Here is a 21,774-nt window from a genome sequence, read left to right as displayed (position 1 = left end):
CAGATTTACCTCCCTCCTGCCATTAGCGATATTACCTCCGACACCGACTGGATTTGCTTATCCTATTTACAAAAGATACATAAACAGTGGTAAAAAAAATGAGAAAAATCTTAATAAGTTACAATTTATACAAGGAAAATTGAGAACTTTATCCAAGGTAGTAACAAAAATTAAAGATACAAATTAATATTGTCAACAAACCTTTTTTTTTTTGCACCGTATTTTGACAAGCCTGTAGGGCAAGTCAAAATACAAACAATGAGTAAAAATTCATTCTCAGTAATACTACACAACAAAACGTCTAATAAGAGATCTATTATCCAACACGCCAAATTCTTATTTCAGTGCGAATGAATTTAATTCGCAGATATTTCTGAAGTACAAATATTGCATGATATTTGTAGTCATCTCTGCACGTTAAATGTACTCTACAAAGCACAATTGCATAATAAATATATCTCATCCGACCTTTTTTAGTGCAGTATTGCTGAGTATTTTTACGAGTTGTGCTATATTTTGATGAGCCCATAGGGCGAGTCGAAATACAAACAACGACTAAAAATACTCAGTGATACTACACAAAAAAACGTCTAATTAACAATTATTCCACGAGCGCGCGTTGGATATGAGATGATAGATAGCCAACGAGGCGCTATGTGCCTCGTTGGCTATAATCATCTCATATCCAACAAGCGCGAGTGGAATAATTGTTTTATTAAAAGTGTTAAATTAAATTATTAAATTTTATTAAATTTTTAGCTCCCTTTTGAGTTTAAGCTGACACGTACGCTTACCATATTTGTAGATTATGGTATATTGGCTGATATACCATAATGGGTAAGCCAATAAAAAGTCTTGAATTGCATTATCCAATGATCTAGTTTTTAATAATAAGAGATTATTATCCAACACGCCAAATTGTTATTTCAGTGTGGGCGAATTTCGCGGATATCTCTGGAGTACAAATATCGCGTTATGTCTGTACTCGTGAGGAACCACGTTAACTCATTTTGTCGATTTCTCACCTCACTTCATGACCGATACTGAGGGAGGTTGAATGGCTTTGCACTATATTTCGATGGAAGAATTTTGAAAGTTTAAAATAATCGGAGCAACTTCAGAATACTCGTCCACATAATTTACATATGTCGGGAGGCTTTGAAGAGTTTCAGCATTTGTTGAAGGATAAGCACGCAGTGGTCCTAATAAGATACATTTCATAGACATCGAATACGTTAAAGGGCTTGTTAAGACCTCTCACCTGTCGAAGTATAAATTCGAATTTTCATCCAGGAGGGTTTGAAGTTAGTTCTCACATTCGATGTACAAAGTGAAGAGGAGAATACTCTTCTTACAGAAAAGGTTGTCAAATGTAACACAGCTGTCGAAACGAACCGTCCTGACTATACAGTGCGACATCAATTACTTTCAGTACTCAATCCAAGGCCGTGCGCTATTTTGAATGTGGTTGCTAGGAAACTGAGTCGAGAGGAAGTCACGGCCAATCAGAAATAAGAAAGTGCGTTCAAAGAAATCTTTGCTTTTCATTGCAAAATCTGGTAGTTTGAAATCCAGGTTTCAGATTTTATTAGGGTGATTCCCTGGGTTTTGCACCGGCCAAGCTTTTCTGCGCACAACATTGTGACATGCGAGATGGCGGCCGTTCTTCCCGACCTCGAGGTGTGAAGAAGAGATCGCTGCAATGGCGGCCGATCAAGGTAATGGCGTTGCGTGCACAACATTTCGGATAAATTAGGTACAATTTTACCCTATATCTTCAAATGTCTATGATAATCAAGGCACACGACAATGTACTTTTTCATTTCTTTATTTATTTCGGCAAAAATAGTGGCAAAGTGGCGACTGCTGGCCTTTTTATTCTACTCGCAATTTTGCGACAAGGGAATAATTTGTTAGTCGCAAACATAAAAATGAAGTCACAAATGCGACTGTATTGGTCGCAATTTCGCGCCCTGAGAACACTGTTTTTTTTTTTTTTTTTTTTTTTATCATGAGCTTCATTATTACCTACAAGTACCTACTTAAGAACTGTACTTAATATTAGCAATACTCATCCTCGGAGGACCAGGGGCTGTAGGTCGATTTCAAGTTAGGACATGAAGAGCCCCTGGGGACATTATCTTACAAGACTAGTTCCAAACGGTCGCAGTCGTTCTGGCATCTGATTGGTGTCAGAAAATCTTTGTGTTTTTCTGCACAATCAGAGTGGAGTGTGCTTTTGAGTCCTTTCGTGTGTTTTAACACGGACATATGCTAGTAGCTCAGTTGTTCACTTATGTTTGTCTGGACCGTTCGGCGGAGGTTTGCTCAAGGTGAAAAGTTTCAGTCCAAGCACACAATGTAAAAGAAATCGATCAGATTGTCCGCGAAAATCTTACCGGAGATTATACTGAATACTTTCGCAGGTATCATTAGAGAACGTGTTTTAAAGTTTGCGAGGTTTGTATACAACCCGATGGTTGCAATCATTGATATGTCGCTTTAAACGTTAAACGAGATTTAAGCTTAACTCTTTCTAGATTTTTTGCATAATTTGCTGTGACTGAAACTTTGCCAATCCCGTGAAGTTATTTCGTCGTACGGGCCACGCAGGTATGTCGAGCAACTGGCGCTTTCGCCTACGTAGCTTTCTGCTTTCTGTGCGCCCCAAAATCTAATCTTAGTAGTAAAATCGTTCACGATACGGCCAAGGTTGCAGAGAACGTTAAGTTCGTGGACGACCTCTAGCAAGTGCTAAGAAAAAGCTGAGCTATGTTTCCGGTTAGCTGATTAAAATCTGAACAAAAACTTATTAACGAGAACATCGTGGGAAGGAGATATGTTTTCGGGCAGTTACCGAAGGGGTTTGGAAAGAGTTTAATCTTTCAACTGCTGTCTAGAGTGTTGAAATTCTTGAGCTAGGAAGGCCACGGATTCTTTTGTAATCACTTGGTCATTGTCATTTCACCTCTTCTGTCGATTGTTGAAGACCAAGTTAAATACCTTGATCATTGAGAATCGATACGATGCTGTTTTCAATGGGAAAAACAAAACCAAAGACCAAGAAATATTGGATGGAAAAGGCGGATTTGCTTTATTGCAAATGTCAGCTTAGTAGTACAGGGTTATCTACCCACATCTAATAAGCAAAAGTTTCCACGCTCAGCTTTTCTTTTTTTTCAAGCGAAGATGAGATTAAATTTTGGCACGCACAGAAAGTTGCGCAATACACTGTAGTTTGTATTTTTTTTTGTTTTTAAATTTTTTAGCTTGATAGTTTTTTTATTTTTATTTATTGTTTTTTAATTTTTTAGGTGTAAGATTTAGTTTATAATTTTTTTCAGTTTCAATTTTTCTGCTATTTGACTTTTTTTGTTTTGTAGTTTTTAATTTTTTTTTTTTCAGTGCCTGTTTCCAGGGGGGTGGTAATTAGTGATATTATTGTCAAATTATCTGATTATCTTGTGTCTAAAACCTGTAAATGAGCTTGACAGCTAAGTGTTTTGTAACAAGAATTATTAAAAAAAAATTGATCGTGCTTTTCAGGTGCTAGCTGATAACAAAACAGGATGTTTCTGATAAATACTCACTGGATAACTTGAGATCAACAGTGGAGGAGTTCATCTCTATGAACTGTATTCCCATTATAAATGAGAATGATGTGGTAGCATCATCTCCAGGCATGGATCTAGATTTGGCTGGGGTGAGTACAATCAAATCCATTTTACAGTTTATGGCTTGAATCTACAATTGGCAACAAAATTGTTGACACATTGATCTTTTCAATCCCTAATTGCTTCAATTTTCTCTTTTGCCCTCGTTAAGTTCACCATTTTGTCCCCCCCCCAAAAAAAAAGAAACAAAAAAACAATGTTGTATCGTGATATTCCATGAACATTTGGCTAACATTGAATGGAGGGGAGAGGGGGTGTGTTACTTGTTTAGAGTGCGATGGAAACAGGACTGTTACTCTTCACAAACATGATGTGTGAACTAATTTGAATGCTGATTGTAGGGGAAATATTAGATTGTGTATTCTGATTGTTAAGGTGAGGGTAGACTTGAGAATTAGCACAGTTGTAGGCAGTGACAGGCCAACTGACATTTTGACAACCTAAGTAGAAAGTCATCATCAGAGTTCTTCTCAGGAATATCATCACCTGCATGATAAGACTACACTGTATCAAATATTAATGAATAATAATGATCAAATAATCAAATATACTATAATTTGATTTGGACGGATATATGTACTTTCATGACTCATTGAAGTGACACTCACAGTTCACACATTCAATTAAATTTAAACATCAAATGTGGCAGAATTTGCTTTAAATTGGATGACAGAATTCTCTTGAGCATATAGATGGACTGCAACATTACTTACTGCATTTATTTATCTATAAGCCGAGCGAGTTTTTTTCACAAAATATTACCAATTTCTGGAAAATTTGAGCTAGAGAAGGGTAATTCTCGGCTTATAGCCAAGTGTTTTTCCAAACATAATTTTTTTGAAACAGCAAATTCAAAGGAAACATAGATATATTTGTCTATAAGCCGAGATATTGCATGCAGAAGTAAATAACAAAACAAGTTGAAGTTGGTCATTGACTTTATTTATGTGGTTGCTTCCAAAGGAGTGGTTTGTAGTTTTTGACATGTAGTAAATAGGGCTTACTGATTGTACTTAGTGTCAGCGTGGAATTTGTTGTCCATCTCCTCCTCATCCACTAGTTCTGCCGTTTCTTCCAAGTAGATTTTTTTCATCTTTCGTAGCGTCTAGAGTACAAGAGATTCTGAAGGTTTTGAACGAGTGTATAGATCTTGTGAAAGTGTTTTTAAAATTTTGAAACTGACCAATCAGAATTGGCCATTTCCACGATTGGAAAATAAACTCGTCACAATTGTTTTTGTTGAAATTTGCAATCACCTGAAAAGAAATTAATTTTTACCTTGGCTTCTCTGCTCTGTAAACCAGTCATGACAAGTAATCTCTCATCCAGCCACAGATATTTCAGAGTGTAACGGCCCATCGTTGTGCATTTTGCTGACATCCTGAACTCTCCATTAAAGAGATTCTCGTGATCTTTCCTCTAGTGACTCACTGACTACTTACTCTCTGGTTATCTCAGTCAGAATTTTTTTTAACGGCAATACTGCATTGAAACTCTATTCTGTTTCAAAACTTTTGCATTGATTTCAGTTTGTTCAAGAATGGAATTCTTTGAATATGGTCTCAGCTTAGAGCGGAGTATTTTCAATTTACGTGTTTCAAGAACCTTCCCGATTAAAGCAGACCGATTAGTTTACAGTAGGCTCTTGGCTTAATTATAGCCAAGTTTGGCTTATAGACAAGTAAATATGATGTTATTTTTGTCTCTTTGATTGGTTACTTTTTATTCTACATTAGGTGAAAACGATCAGACCTCCACAATCATATTCTCTACTCTTGACAAATTTAAGAGGATTTTAGTTGAAACAATTCCCTTAGTACTGGCATATTTTTATCTGTAGAACAAAGGAGAACGCAAATCAAACGACCAGTTGTTTGAAATGATTATGAACTGAAATTTATTTTTTGCTAATATTACATTTTATACTGTTACAGTAGGGTCTAGGAAGTTACATGTAGCTCTTAGGTTAATATATATATGTGCCTATGCTGTGTGAAATTCTCTCTCATTACTTAGCAGTAGACCACAATGTAATGGTAGTCAGACAGCCGAGTGAAAGACAAAATGGGGAATGAATTTTCTAAGAGAGTGAGAATTTGCCAAAAATGCTCCTTTTTAGTAAAACTGTGACTCACACAAACTGCTTAGAGTCACAACAGCATTAACAAGAAGAAGCAAATAAACAATTTCTCCTTTTATGAAATGTACCATCTATTGGCTGAAGAGGTTATTACAAGTTATCTGGCTGCATGTCTCCTTTAATATGAAAAGTTAGTACTTGATCTTGCAGCTGATAATGTGGTCTGTGAAATATCTCTCCTCTTCATGATTCATAGCAAAAACTCTATTTCAATAAAAAATTCTTAATAAGCTCTTTAGTTTTTGTCTCCTAACTTTCAGAAGCTTCAAAAGTTTTTTTTTTATTATTTAATTCTTAGCTCTGAATTAGATTTGAAATTTGGGATCCTGTTATTTGACAGTTAACTGTTGGTAATTGGTATTTGTGACAAATTTCTGGCCTGCAAATCTAAGCCTGTTTAAAGCCTAATTAGATATATTGTACATCCACTATTAGAAACTCAAGGCAGCTGTATCAGTAATATTTTTTATCTAAATTAAAAATTTGTGGTAGGGTCTTTTTAGCAATTTTTGATTAACTCCTCATTGCAGCATTTGAATAAGCCATTCTACTATCTACATATTGAGCAAATTCTGTCACCTTTACTCAGCTTGGCTTTCCACTCTCTTTCTCTTGCTTGTAGCAGATTAACATAATTGAAATTAAAATTGGTCTTCAAAAGGTGTCATTTATTGGTATGAATTGTGCTCATCAATTGAAAGTAATTTAATAACTTTCTCACTAAATAGAGATGTAAGCTAAAGCATTTCATGAACTGCATATCCTATTCTAGAATTTTCTCAATCATATTTGCCCTTGAATGTTTTCACTATTTGACAGGTGCACTTAAATGTTTTACTGCCATTAATATTTACATCTTTCATTTTACACAATTTGCTGTGTTTGCCTTTTTGTTATAATCACTAATTCCAGTTCATGGTGTTAACAGTTATCTTTCTGCTTAAGAAATTTCCTGACTTGTTTATCATTTTAATGGAACGTTCATGAAATGTTTTTTCTTCTGTTTTTCAAAGCTCTTTCAATATCACTTAATTAACTAATGCTTTTCAAGTCAGAATAGTTTAGTTAGCTATATTAGGTGGATGGCATTAAAATAAGCAGTTCTAGAACCTTTTCACATCCACCCCAGGGAGGGTCATTTCCTGGCAAACTCAAGGGGGTATGGTGCTCTCAACATGCACAACTTCTACGGAAAACCATTTGAAACGAAAACTGAAATTTTCAGAATGGCAAGGACTTAGCCCGCAAGCAGACCATCAATTTACAGGTGCTTCTGCATGACTTTGCCAGTGGGACAATATGAGGTCTTAATGAGCAATGTGAGCTAATGAGAGGTCTTCAAGGGATCTGGCAATGATTGCTAGCGTCCCAATTTGTCACTCTCTAAGTGTCCCAATGGCATTGGCTAATTTGCCACTGTGTAAGTGTCCCAATGGCATTGGCCAATTTGTCACTGTCTAAGTGTCCCAATGGCATTGGCTAATTTGCCACTGTGTAAGTGTCCCAATGGCATTGGCCAATTTGTCACTGTCTAAGTGTCCCAATGGCATCGGCCAATTTGCTACTGTCCATAAGAGTACATACAGTGCTGCTCACGCAGTGATCGAGTCACGAACTGATAGAATCAATTTATTTGACATTGATATTATGGTTGAAACAAATTAATTGATAGTAGTTAAGTGTGGTCTGTACTCTTATCTACAACAATTCATTTTCACAGTGATCAAAATTTGGTGACAGCCTTCATGTGCGTCCACAACATTTTGACTTCTGTGATGACAAATATCATTGTTGATAAGTGTACAGAACACACTAAACCACTGTTGATTTGTCAAGTAGATGGCTTGCCTTGCTCAAGGCCTTGAACTATACCATGGTTGAAGAAATGCTTGGCCACGGTGCTGATAACACGTCAGGGCCAGAGTGTTTGCAGGCTAGTGGGGTCTCTTCTGCTGTGTGAGTGTTGATATCATTTGGAACTACACAACACTGAAGTTAAATTGGTAGAAATCATTTGTGACCATTAAGCAGTGATTTCCTCCCATGGGCATATATCATGATTTTTAAAGCAGAAAATAATTGATTTCTGAAGAGAGCAGATTAAAGAGGTTTCAGTGATAGTTTCTGTTGGATATTATAGCAATTGAGAAATGGGGAACATAGGATGAAAGGCTGTGTCCTTTCCCCTGGCCTAGTGGTAAAATGTCACTGTCTCTGGAGGGGTTGGGTGAGGGGGAAAGACAGTGTAAAAGGTTTCTAGATACACTCATCCATTGCTGTAGTTTCATTCAAGTTTTCTTGGGCTGTACATCTCTGTTTTGTTTTTAGTGCAAGGGACAGTATGCATGCACCTACCGTTCCACTTGATACCTCATGTATAAGTTATTTTCATAATTACTCAGTCTTGTTTGGTCTTCATTATGCTCAAATTGCAAAAAGAGGCAGTGTGCACCACCCATCCACTTGATCCCAGTTGCATACATGTAACTTATTCGTCTAAGATTCTCCATGTACTGGAGGACTTGTTGGTAGCCACATAATGAAGTGGAACTGAAAAGGATTTGACAGCTGGGTTGTCAGAAAGCTGATGAGTAAGCTATATGTACATTATTGTGGAATTGCCATGCCAAAGGAACCAAAGAAATTGTCCAATTGTATGAAAAGAGTAGCCAAAAACATGAAACTCATCATCATAGACAACCTAAATAACATTTTGTTAAACAGCTCAACTTAAGACAAAGTCTTATGTAGAATTTAGCTCAGTGAGAATGTGGTTAAAAGCTAGACAATTGACTTTTCTAACACTGTCATGCACTGTCTCCTTCTCTTACATGCACTTTTCTCACAACTTGATAAGATGGCCCGGGCACCGGTAAGTAACATTTTCAATCACAAATCCCTAATTCAGTTACTTAGCACCATTTAGAGAGGTTAGTTGGCACAAGAAGTTGTAGTTAGTGAAGACAATTAAATTTAATGTTGAAACTTTACCTTCTGTTTCCCGGTTATTATCAATTCCAAGAACCCTAAAAAATATGTATTAATTTTAGCAGTTTCCTTAAACTTGAGAGGCCCAATTGAAGTACAGCATGTACATGTTTATTTTATTGTCAAACTTTGAGAACATTACCTTTAATTTGTCGATCAGCAAGTGAAATGTTTATAGTATGCTCTGGCATATTGGAGATTGACCTAGTGTTTTAGCTTGTCATGCATTTTTTGGCATTAGTACATAGCTGCATTGTGTCAGCCTGGCATTTTTAGCTTTTAACCCTTAATCCTAAGATCTGATTGCTAATTCTCCCCTCTAGCTGCTACACATTTCCTTGTAAATTAGTAACAAGAATTTGGTGGTAGATCACAATCACAAATTCTACTTGATAAGTTTTGAGTATTCTCTTTACCTGTTAGCTGGATATTATTGAATATTATTGGGGGAAGTTACATGTTGATCACTTCTTGGAGTTCATTAGGGTCCACCAATTCTAAGCACAATTTATCACAATTTATCTTTAGTTTCCTTGGTGACTCTGTCTTGGTCTGAACTAATCTCACTCATAGGATTGTTTGCTGTTCCTGTCAATATGTCCATGTTTATGTTGATTTCAAAGCCTTGTTGCATGCTCATTGTAAACAGTCATGCAAAATACACTGACAGTACGAGCTGTTCCTCTAGTGGAAAAACTTTGAAATTTTGTTACAGAAAGCAGCCTAGTAGTGAAAGTCTTGTTTTAAATCTTAGTCAATGGACTTTTAGAAGAGATTAACAGATATCTTGTCCTTACAATATCAGTAAGCAAATTCTCCACACTGTTCACCAGTACGGTACTGACTAGGAGAGTTTGTTGAACGATCAGTAGCTTCTGCAGTTGGTGATCATTTGCTTCTCAGTACTGTAATGTTTGATTCAGCAGTCATATTGTAAGAAGAATTAGGTGCTTGTCACCCGCAGGGTTAACCAGCATTCAGTGTTCATCAGACCGTAGGAGCTGCAGACATTACTTATCAGTCAGAGAGTTTTTAGCTTGATGTGACGCTAAATTCTCGAATTCTCAACATCTATTTATCGGTAATCAAACGACATAGGATGCAATTTGGAATGAAAAAAACGCGTGGAAAACTTTTTACTGACAAAAACAAATTGTGCACTTTTTTGATCCAGCAAATAGCTACTGAAAAAATTTAGAGCAATCACTGTATCCTCAACATGACAGATACAAATCTGCAGGTGTACTTAGCATGTAGGTATCTGGGTCATCCTTGGTGTAAAAACCTGACGAGAGGGTTTCTTTGTTTCATGAGGTATCGTTTTGCTGTACGCTATTGTTTATAATGTTTTTTTGTCTTTGTTTTACGTCACTCGTGAGATTCACAGGTTTTTACACCGAGGATCAGCCAGGAGTCTTAGCTGTAGACAAAATTTAAGAGCAATTTTCAATTGTGTGCTGAAAGTAATACGGAGTTGCTTTGGGGTTGTAGTTAACTTTCCTCTGTGACTTCCTGATGTTACTGTGAATGACTGAATGAATGAATGAACTATTAAGCTTCAACGTAAATGTGAATTTCATAATAACGTAACTGTTATTCCACTGTTCTTAAAAAAGATTCGATTCTCGTTGTTTTCATCAGGTGATAAGTGTAAAGGACAATGATAGTTTATCTTCCTTGCTAACAGTGGAACTGAAGTCAGATTTGCTGTTGATATTATCAGATGTACAGGGCATTTACAGCAGCCCTCCCGACTTGCCTGACTCTCGCCTTCTAGACACATTCAGGCCAGCGAACGTCAGTAATATTGAATTTGGAGAAAAGTCACGTGTTGGCAGGGGAGGCAGGGAGTCTAAAGTGAAGGTTTGTACTTCCAATAGTTCAAAACGTGTTTGCAAAGAGTATGAAGGGGGAACTTTAGACAATTGAACGTCCATGAGCGAGGATTGTTAGAACACCGGACACTCTCAAGGGGAGGTCAGCTAAATTTTATTGGAACGCAACATTGAAATTCCCATTCGCAAGCAACGAGTTCTCATTCAAACACATGGTGAAAGACCAGCCTTTTTGATTGAATAAAATCAAAAAAAGGTACAAACGAGAAAGATACTAAATCCTGATGTAAACTTTAAGGGAGGCAGACAGGTACCGAAATTTACATGCAGCCAAATCCTTTCAATTTTGGACTATCCGTACACACCTACCTCTTCTCAATTATTCTCTGAGCACATTTTAGTTACCGTAAAATTGGCCTATAGTGCCGTTTTGAAAATTATCTGTAGTTTGAAAATCTCTGTTTTCAGTGGAGAATTTCTTCGGATTAGTGTGGACGTAAGGCAGAACGATTATAGAAAGTCACAGCACGGTGTGAACGGGGCTTTATGCTAAATTTAGTACGAGTCATAAATCGTGTTATGATTCCTTTACAAAGGCAAGTTTGCGTTTGAATCTTTGGGAAAGAGAGATCGAAACAGTTTCGCGATTTGCTCTCAGAGAATAAGGCTTACAAAATAACGAGGAATTATTTCAACTCTCGTAACTTAACTATTTTATTTTTACCCTCTTTGTGACTGTTTAGGCTGCAACCCGGGCACTACAGAGCGCTACGAGTGTAGTTATAGCCAATGGTACCGGAAGTGATTACGTCATTCGTCAAGTTCTGGATAGCCGAAAGGTTGGAGCATTCTTTACTATGGTCGACGAACCAGGGCCATCTGTAGAGAATCAGGCTGCGGCAGGTACGTCAGAATGTACCTTAGTCCATGTCATCGTCGTGTTCTAGTTTACCTTATAGTGATTGGTTGGAAACTTAAGGCAGCAGGCCAATCAGAGAGCGCTTCATATTAGATCGAAACTTGATTGCGATACTTTTATGTTTAGAATTCTCAAACTCTAATGGCTATCTGTTACAGAGTTGATCTCGACCTTAACTTAAATATTAAGAAACACTGGAGGTACAGGATCCTGAAATCAAACAATTAAAGAGGAGATTGGGATGTCCACATAGGGTTCTGTGAAATTCTTGATTTTAGATGCCAGATTGGGGGCAGTTTTGTAAAAATGCCATATCAGCGTTTTCATTCAGTGTGCATCGTGAACTAGATACCGAGTGTTTTAAGTGATTACAGTGTCTGGTTAAACCTTTCAGTAACTTTCCTCCACCCCCCCTCCCTCCTGAAAATTTGTGGTAACTCGCGCGTGATGATATACCGAGTGGTCCTGGTTGATCCTGTGACTGTAAATTTGCGCCTTCTTGTCGGGATATACTAGTTTTATAGAATTGTTTGCTGTTATACTGTTTTTCTCTTTTTCTGCGTAAATGTGTTTTTCGGTTTCTTTTATTAATTCGCTTTTTTTCATAGCTCGCAAAAGGGGAAGAGCAAGCACTGACCGCTGACCAGGTACGGTTGTAGACTATTAAAAATGCTTAAGGCCGAACAGTTGTTTGCTATTAATTTAATTCCATGTTCAGGTCTAGCCTGCAGAGCAGGCGTAATCCTTTAGTGTTGTCCAGACGAACGGAGGCAAACGCGAGGCGAGCGTGAAGTAGCACGTTTCTCCCCTTGCACGCGACTGGCACTCCGCGCTTGTCTCGCGCTTACCTCCGTTCCACTGAAAAACGCCAAACAAATAATGTCTGTTCAGCAGGCTTCTTTGGACCATTTCAAATTATCCAGACTTATAGGCAAAAAAATTAACGGAAAAGTTGTCGACGAGATGTTTGACCAAAATGACCCAAAATTCCCTTTGGTTGAGGGGTAGTGTTCGGTTTTTTCCCAACATCTCTCTTTTTTTGCCTCGGCCTAGGTTTGAAGCACGGCTTGAAGCTGAGTCTTCTCGCGCCTCATCTATCATTTTAACATTCAAACGTTACGCGCAGCACTACAGTTTAAATGATGCACCTTTGTTTTTCTTTTACGTGTTTTGTGTAGCGGGCCAGAATCATTTACAAATTAGCCAACCCTCTTATCGAACGCAAGGATCAAATTGTAGATGCTAACTTTAAAGATGTGGACTACGCTCGGTTTGAGAGACGCTTAAGTTCCCTTATGATGGGCAGATTACTTTTGACACCGTTCGTCCAAACTTGAAAACCTTGCTCAGGGACTGAGACAGATTGCGGATTCCTCGCACAACATCTTGGGTCGTGTGCTAGAACGAACCAAAATCGCATATGGTTTAGAGCTGAAACAAGAAACTGTTCCAATTGGAATGCTTCTTGTGATTTTTGGATCTTGCCCAGCTGCTCTAGTGCAGGTACAGCTGTAGTAGGTTTAAATGTTTCTCATCTTTTTCCTTATAGAGTATAGTAAGATTTAGAAGTTGACTTACCTGGTATTTAGATATGAAAAGTATTTGTTCGTTCGTTCGTTCGTTTTGTTTTGTTTTGTTTTGTTTTGTTCTTTTTCTGTGTGTTCCTGTTAACTTGCTTCTTGATCCAAAGTGAACTGAAAATATAAAAATCCTGCTTTTATAAAACCCAGGGATTTCGAGCCTTACCCATGGAAAGCGAAAGGGATTTTTTTCCTCTGGTTTTGTTTGTTCATGTATTTGTCTTTTCATAAGCTGGAATTTTTTTTCTCCAAGGTCGCCTCCTTAGCCATCAGCACATGCAACGGTTTGCTTCTGAATGGTGGTAAAGAAGCTTATCACAGCAATAGATGTCTTCACAGTCTAGTAGCAGAGGCTTTGTCCATTTACGTTCCCCCCTCCCCTCCCCCCAAGCTGTTAGTTTGGTAAGTTTTGTGACGGTGCTTAGGCTGACTAGCTGACACTAATCCATCATCCTTGTTGTTTTTTTCGCCTCAACAGACGTCAGTAAATGTGTACAATTCTTACTGTCATTTGTAGAGAGAATCAAATAATTTCGAGGTAGTAAACCGGCAGCAGTAACTTTTTCTAAAGGATTAAGACATTAAACGAGCCCTTTTAAACTTTTCATACATCAATTTTCTGCTCTCAATTTAAACTTTCTATTGACTACCATTGACTGACTTCCTCGCAGCCATTGACTTTTATTCAGAGTTTTACTGCCTTGCAATTCACTTCGCACACTGAATGTGCACTAATTAGGTTTCAGTATGTCTTTGATGCTTTCAATAATTACTCAGGGATGAACTTCGCAACTCTTTTGCTTTCCAAAACATGAATAAGCAAAGTGGGTACCCTGTTCCAGAAGTTCTCTCAGACCGCTTTTCGATTGGGTGTCGTAAAAACAAAACTCAAGTAATCACAAGGAGCCAATGACGGCTCAAATAAAAAAAGCAAACAGCTGAGTGACCATCTCGCCTCTGGTTGTAGTTTTGGATCTGATTGGTCGAGGAAGTGGTACGATTTTTTTGGACCAATGACAAGGCGCAGTAAATTAAAACAAGATGAAGACAATTCCGAATTTGTTCTCACACTCAAGTGGAAATTTCTCTAATAAATGAAGCGCGATGGTACGAAGAGCGTTGAATTGGGAAGGTTTGGCGTCTACCCTTCCCAAACCTCCTCTCCCTTCTCACCGGCGATCATTTCTCATAGAAGCCATGCCACAGATCTGTGATCGAACTCTGTGAGCCGATCACACCCGTGTCAGTCCTGTAGTCTTTATATACTGACTGTGTAAATGTTATTGTTACTGTTAGGTCAGTACTCGAGAAGAAGTAAATCATCTTAATCAGTTGGATAAATACGTGGATGTAATCATCCTTCGAGGCTCCAGTGAGATGATTGAGCGCATTCAGACAGAGCAAAGAAATTCCTGTTCTTGGAATGCTTAGGGAATTTGCCACGTGTACGTCGACAAAGATGCAGATCTTGAAATGGCCACAAAGATTGGTGAGCATTATATAACTCATTATTGTACCTCATGCTTGGTGAAAAAGCGTTTCATTGCCGATTTTGCTCGATTTTTAATGGGAAGTAGTAATAACCCGCGGCTGCATTCGTTGCGCTTAACGTCGCTCTGTGATTGGTCCAGAAAGTTTGCAGCATTCTCCCAACCAATTATCCTTGATTCGGGTGCGATTAACGCGACAAGAACCCGCATTCTGCAATCTTCAGCGATAACTTCCTTGATACTACTTGTGGTGCTTGTGTGGGGATCAACTTTACCACATGGTTTTACTTACTTCAAGGATCGTGAAATACGAAAATTTTGGCTTTTTTTTCCCAAAAACCATTTGATAACTCCCGCTATTCAACTAGATGTTTAAACGCGGGTAACATCTTTAAACCAAACCGTTCTTCAATGGCTTTCTGTTCTGGCTTAATGATTGCCGAGACAAACATTTCGTTGTGGGTGATCATGCTCGTACGGTACATCTGTTAAACTTGATTTTTTGGCATCGATCGTCTGTATTTTGGTTGCAGTATACTCTATTCTTCCTTTGTAGTAATGGATTCCAAATGTGACTACCCTGCAGCTTGCAATGCTATGGAGACCCTTTTAGTCCACAGGGATCTTGTTCGGTCACTATTTCTGGAACACATGCTAAAAGCTCTCAGGGAAAAAGGAGTAAGTCGTTAACCTTTACACTATAACATCAGAGTGCGCTTTTTCCATATTGCTCTCTATGCTTTGGTTGATGAAAAATGAATGCGTGAGAGAAATTCGCTTCTAAGAAATTTTAGAGCGTTACTTTTCAACGGTTATGAATTTTTGTGTTATTTTCCGCAATTGAATTTTTTTTTTTTTTTGGTTTTTTCTTTTTTTTTTTCATCGCTCTATGCGTTTTAAGCGTCAAAATCACGAAATTTGACAAAACTATGAAAACACAGCTTTGAGTGAAATTGAAGAGCGAAGCTGTTTTATTATTATTATTATTATTATTATTATTTATTATTATTTTTTTCAATCAGTACGCTTTTTTGTCCGTCGCTAACCTACGTAAGTTCGCTCATTACTCATGCTGGACAAAATGTGCGTCCTTCTTATTAAGACCATCAACTCACCGACTGACTCCGTTTGCTAATTTTGTTCTTATTTCTCGTATTAATTTTATTTGTTTGTTTAATTGATTTTCTGTTAAGGTAATAGTTCACGCCGGACTCAAGTTGGTGAAGACTTTACCGCTGGCTCCGGCTGTGGCCAAGACTATGAAGAAAGAATACAGCGAGTTAGAGTGTACAGTGGAAGTAGTTAGAACTACAGAGGAAGCCATTGATCGCATTCATCAATTTGGAAGCTCTCACGCTGATGTCATTATCACCGATAATGGTACGAATATATTGCTTAATCTCTCCGTAATCAGGGTTCTTTTCAGCTCTGTTTTTATCGCAATGATTTCGCGGAGCTATGACAGTGTGATGAAGATTATATCAGTGTTTTTGGTAATTCTCGTGATATTTAAGAGCTATTCACCGAGTGAGGGTGGCTATGCAGCGAGGTGAATATCCACCGCTAGCTACACAGGGTTGTCATTAGAAGCCGGTAGGCGGCGGAAATCCGCCGGCTGTCAGACCATGTTGCGCCGGCTACTTTGTGAAGCAGAATTTTTGTAATAATTTGGATATATCCACAAAGTTGTAATGGTAAATTGGCCACCGTAACGATTACAAAAGCTGACGTTTCGAGCTTTAGCCCTTCGTCGGAGCGAAAGAATTTTTGTAATATTGAGATCTGTCTTCCCAAGAAATCTTTCTTTTTGTAAATCTCAAGCTTAGTTTAGTGATCATTCTCTTGTATACTCCTGATGTTATGGAAGACAGAAAAACCTAAAAACCTATACAGGAAATACTGTACAAAAACTATCAGTGGTACAGCTAACTAACGAGTAACATGAAATGCGTGACTTAGCGAAGCACGAAACTGATCGCAATTCACACGTGCGTTGATGCTTCGAAAATCGAAAATGGATGGCCAGCGAAGAAAGCGATCTCTTCAAGATTACTTTTCAGGTCAATCGAAGAAGACGAAATCTAGCGAAAACGAGGCCGGGCCACCAAGGTAAGAAAGAGTTTCGATTGCTGTCAAATATCATAATTACGAAGCTCACCGAGGCATTTAATAACACAGATATATCTCATTTAAATATAATGGCAAATTATTGCCGATCAACTACATACTTTCAAAAGAGCTTTAAGAGCGTTGGAAAAGGAAGTTTATCAAGATCTATTTCACCTTGCTGAATCAGTTGTGTTACAATAATTACAAAGGCAGGAAGATTCGCCCTAATTTGCCGTAAACACGTACCACTATAACGCTAAATAATCACAGAAAGATGTTCTCTTGAGTTCGGGACAGCTAGACTTTCATTAATTGCTGCTTTAGACCCGCAGAAAAGAGCATGTTTTACGTTATCCGACGGAGACATTTTGAAGGAAAATTTCGTCATTTTGTTTACGATTTCGACAAAGTTCTTCGATCATTGTAAATTTCGTTCCAACCATACGTGGCCGTCAAAGTTGCCGTCAAAGTTGCCGCCAGATTGTTTTTTTTTTTAAGATTTCGCGACGTTAGCAATTGTTCACCAAATCAATTGAATTAAAATACCTACAATTTAACTTTCTTAAAATTTATGGACCTTTTCGAGTCCTTGTTATGGATTTAAAAGGTCAAATGTTTCATGTCATCGTGATTTGCAAAGCTCGTTGCATTCGGCGGGTGATTTCCAGATGTTTATCAGTTGTGATGTTTAGAGATAAGAGGAAATACTTTGATAGACAAAACATACGCCTATTTTAAATTCGGAAGTAGAGCTTGAATCCAGGGGGTTTTCACAGCGAAAAAGGGGGAATTGAATTGCAACACGATGAACCAAATTTATAAACCAGATTCTATGGACAAAAAAAAAAAAAAAACAAAAACAGAAACAAAAACAAAACAAGACAAAAACGCAATGAAAGAAAACGTTATGAGAATAGAAGGCTGAAGCATTTTCGTTGTGGAAGAAGTTCATGAAGAAAACGAATCTTCATTCATTTATTGCTTCTAGAAATTGTGACCGAGAACACCAACGTTTCATCAGAAAAAGAAAGTGGTGGAATTAAGGAAAGAAACTTTCCACGTTTGTACATATTTTTGAACTGATTTTAACATCAATGTGTGGCTAAAAATGCTACTTAAATATGCCCCAGAATGCTGGAAAGTACGCCACAGAGAGTTTCGCATTTCAAAATTTTTCGGGGGAACATGCCCTCGGGCCCCCCTAGAGAGGCGTGTTGCGTAGCAACACGCTGTGCTTGCTCCGCAAGCACAATTTACTTCAGCCGCCTACTCAGTTTAGATCAGACACCTATTACATTTTCTAATGACAACCCTGCTACATGTAAGACACATTAGTATTTCAATGTTAACGCCACGCGCCATTTTAATTTACCGCATATGTTGACTAAGCGTTTGCTAAAGTTTTCATTATAACAATTCAACGTCCGTTTGTTTCCAGTATGGGCAATTTCTTTCATTGATTCCAAGGTCCATTTTTGGAGGTCATTTCTGTTTGCCATCATTTCTACACTGTGATGTTTCGTATGTTTGTTTGTTTGCTTGTTTGTAAAATCCTTAAAGAGAACCGACGTAAGCTGCGCAACGCAGAAAAATATAGACAACTTACTTATATTTTCCAAGTTTCTATGTTATACTAGATATTGCTCAGTTCACAAATTTGTAAGCCGCGCAAGATGCATTTATGGTTTGCGTTGTGCCGATTACTAAAAGCCCCTTATCAAAATATTTTATTTTTAGAGGGGACTGCTGATCACTTTCTAAAAGCTGTGGATAGTGCGTGTGTCTTCCATAACACAAGCACTAGATTTTCCGATGGGTATCCCTTTGGCCTGGGTAAGTATGAAATAGTGTCCTTAGCTATTACAGGAACACAATTGCTGTTAATTAAGTAAAATAAAATATTCAGTTCGTGGAGCGCAAAATTGATTAATGACCCGATGGGAGGAGAAATTTGCTTCGGTTCCAGTAACAAGGGTTCTAGTTATGGATTGTGAAGGGTTAAAAGATCATGCCAAAGGGAAAAAAAAATCTTGTCGAATTTTCGGGAGGCTTGAAGCAAAAAAAGTGTAATCTGCGACGATCCTTAATTGGTAAAAAGGGATACTTTTGCTCATAGATGTCAGAGGTCCGGGAAACAGGTTGCAGGCGCGCAACTACGGCAGTTATGGGATTGGATTTCTTATCTTGACACCGTAATGATGATGACATCCTCCATTCCCAGTGTTCTTCGTGTAGCGTGGCGCCTTTCGTATTCTTTTTATGTAATCATTTGGAATTTAGAAGCCTGTAAAACTTTAACTTCCATCATTGACTCGGGGCCCGTTTCTCGAAGGTATAGTGAAATTAACGGGCCGGTAAAGCTGTTCTGTTTTTGCGGCTACTGTTTCCAATAGGAGGAATATGTTGTTATTCAGTGTGGGGTTTCAGAAGATTTGTAAATTGTGCAATAAACCTATCAGCTAAGGGAACAAAATGTACTGGTTACAGTGCCAGAACCTGCGAATCTATTCTCTAAATTTTGATTGTAAAATATGGCTTCGGGCCTGTTCAGTTAATGGAACTTTCGGAAAACGGGTCCCGGAATTTCTCCTTAGGGAATTATTTATTGATCCAATACCAAATTCTCCGAACTAGTTTCATACTATTTGTATGCCTGCCTGTGAGGAGAATTGCTAATGATATCTTGGGAGTGAACGGGTTAATCTAATTAGATACACATAGGTAGGATTTTTCAAAGGCGGTGGGAAGAGGGATAGGGACGCTGTCACAAATTTCTGCGCTCTTATGTGAAATGGCTCATACTGCGTTTTCGCGTTTGCATTCAAGCGGCGAGAATGACGAACAAGTGGAGTATCTAGCCACGCAAAAAAAAGGTTATGCGATGACGATTCTTTGGATTTGGGAAGTTTTCCAAAAGTGATTCTGAAGATTTCAATGTTGTTGACCTGAAAAGATCGTTTTACGAAGGGAGGGGAAATTATGCGCGCATCGGGACTCCTACCTTCCAGGTACACCCGTGAGTCCATTAGAACCTTGAAACCCCGGTATAGCTCCAGTGCTTTGGTCAGGGATGCAATTTTCCCGTTTTTCTACCTGTTGATTATCGTGGGTTTTCTTGCCCTGCGTAGGAGCATAGTGTGTCGCGGAACTGGCTATAGGTAGCGGGGATGGGAATTCATCGAGTCCTTCAAAGGTACAGGATACTAAATAAACACCATTATTTTATTTAGGTGCTAAAGTAGGTATCAGCACGGGTCGTATCCATGGCCGGGGTCCTGTGGGTGTGGAAAGATTACTGACCGCTAGATGAGTAATGACTGGCCAGGGACACACAGTGGATGACTTTGCTGATGGAGGCCTGCTCAAATATCTTCACGAGACCCTCCCGATTGAAGGCACTCCTCAGGATTCTATTGACGAAGAAATGACTTCGGATAATGGCGACAGCGAAGTAATTCAGAAATAATTACGTAATGTTAAATGTGTGCTTCAGTTTGCGCACAGTACTCGTTATACGAGTCAATGTTATGCTTTTGATGAGCGGATGTTTTGAAACGTCCCGCCCAAGAACGTATTATTATGTTGAATTAATTTAACTAGTGCTCTCATGCTTGTATCTCAGTTATCCGTTTTTGTTATCCAACTACAATCCGTAGAGTACAAATAACGCCAAGGACGAGTACAAATATCTTGCGGTATTTGTACACCAGAGAACCGGTTAGACAGGTTTTCTCGCATCGCGCAAGCGAAGAATTGGATTAAAGTTACGGGAAAAAAGATGGCGGACAATTTGAATCATACTTCTGACGACGAAGAGCCGGAATGAATGGCAAATATAGATTTAAGTTTATTAGTTGAATCGAACGAAGAAAAAAAAGCTAGACGACCAGGAAACTTTTTCATTTATTGAAGAAAATAGAAACAGTAACACGACAACGCGTCAATTCCGTCCCGCCTCCTGAAGTAACAGTTTGGCGGGTTGGATAATAAAAAACTCATTTGACGTTTGGTTGTGTAGTATCGCTGAGTATTTTTACTAAATACGGCACAACTCGTAAAAATACTTAGCAATAATACACAACAAAACGTCTAATAAGATATATATATCTTATTGCTAGACACTGTAAAAATATCACTGACAAGGAACTTTTTTCTCTGTGGATAGCTAAAAGCGGAACCCCATTTTTAAGAAAATAGGAATATTTAAAACTGTTTGGTTGGCTTTGCGTTCGACTTAACGCAATCTTGATACCTTGTTTCCGTTCTTGTGCTCCATGCTCAAGCGATACTGATGAATATACCGTGATAATAACTGTACGTTGACCCCAATAGTTGACTGTCATGTTCTCAAGACAGACTATGCAAAGCAGAAACCTGACTCTTGATTAAGGATACAAAACTGTGCGAGAGATTTCGTGATAATAATAGTTCTTATATTGGTATTAACGAGATGTTGTTGTCAACCCCGAGAAAGCAAGATATTGGTTTACTTCGTAATTCAGTTCTTAAGTCAATCCCGTGCATTTTCCATGATTGTCCGCGGAGGAAAGGGGCTGCTGAAAAGTCCCTGGTCCTGATGCCTGTTACAAGAACATGCACAGTTTGAAAATAGTTCTTAAAGCAGACTCTTTGTGTGTTCGGGGGGAGGGCGGAGAGATAGTATCTGTGCAATCAGTTCTGACATGTGGAAAATGCATAGGGCACAACTCTGCTATTTTAGTACGGTTATCGTTATCAGGCACGATGAGAATTACATGAAAAAAATTAATAAATAAAACGGAACCGAATCGTTGAGACAGAATCGTTACGAAATCAATGGGTTCTCTGCATCTTCTATTTTCTATCTGCCCTTTCGCCCTCCCTTCCCCTCCCCACGTACAAAACAAAGATCTGGTCGGCTTGCTGACAAGTATTATTATTAACAGAGTTTTAACTAGCCGTAGCGTATCGTAACGTGAAGGGTAATTTCTCTTGCGAAATACTATTTATCAACACTTTTATCACCGATGAAGGAGACAGGTTCTACGTAACAGAGACTA

The 21,774-nt window shown here is 38.3% G+C and overlaps 1 long non-coding RNA gene and 1 pseudogene across 2 annotated transcripts in view; one reads left to right on the top strand and one right to left on the bottom strand.

The window, feature by feature from the left end:
• Positions 1-1,448, bottom strand: part of LOC148742493 (uncharacterized) — a 307,714-nt gene extending 306,266 nt beyond the window's left edge. Inside the window, exons 1-2 of the long non-coding RNA XR_016000104.1 lie at positions 1,262-1,448; positions 10-62 (exon numbers count right to left, since the gene is read on the bottom strand). This is a non-coding gene — a long non-coding RNA (uncharacterized LOC148742493). The remainder of the gene's footprint in view (positions 1-9; positions 63-1,261) is intronic.
• A 306-nt stretch (positions 1,449-1,754) lies between these two features.
• On the top strand, positions 1,755-21,609 carry LOC148742492 (delta-1-pyrroline-5-carboxylate synthase-like; annotated as a pseudogene). The gene is made up of 12 exons (XR_016000113.1): positions 1,755-2,613; positions 3,547-3,703; positions 10,444-10,665; positions 11,381-11,540; positions 12,165-12,203; positions 12,735-13,059; positions 13,390-13,533; positions 14,433-14,625; positions 15,183-15,304; positions 15,820-16,006; positions 18,473-18,568; positions 19,966-21,609. The product of XR_016000113.1 is annotated as a delta-1-pyrroline-5-carboxylate synthase-like (transcript).
• Positions 21,610-21,774: the final 165 nt, after the last annotated feature.

This window comes from Stylophora pistillata, chromosome 1 (assembly GCF_964205215.1).
Source record: "Stylophora pistillata chromosome 1, jaStyPist1.2, whole genome shotgun sequence".
Taxonomy (NCBI): Eukaryota; Metazoa; Cnidaria; class Anthozoa; order Scleractinia; family Pocilloporidae; genus Stylophora; species Stylophora pistillata.
The sequence above is the reverse complement of the archived record's forward strand: the minus strand, read 5'-3'. Positions and strand labels throughout refer to the sequence as shown.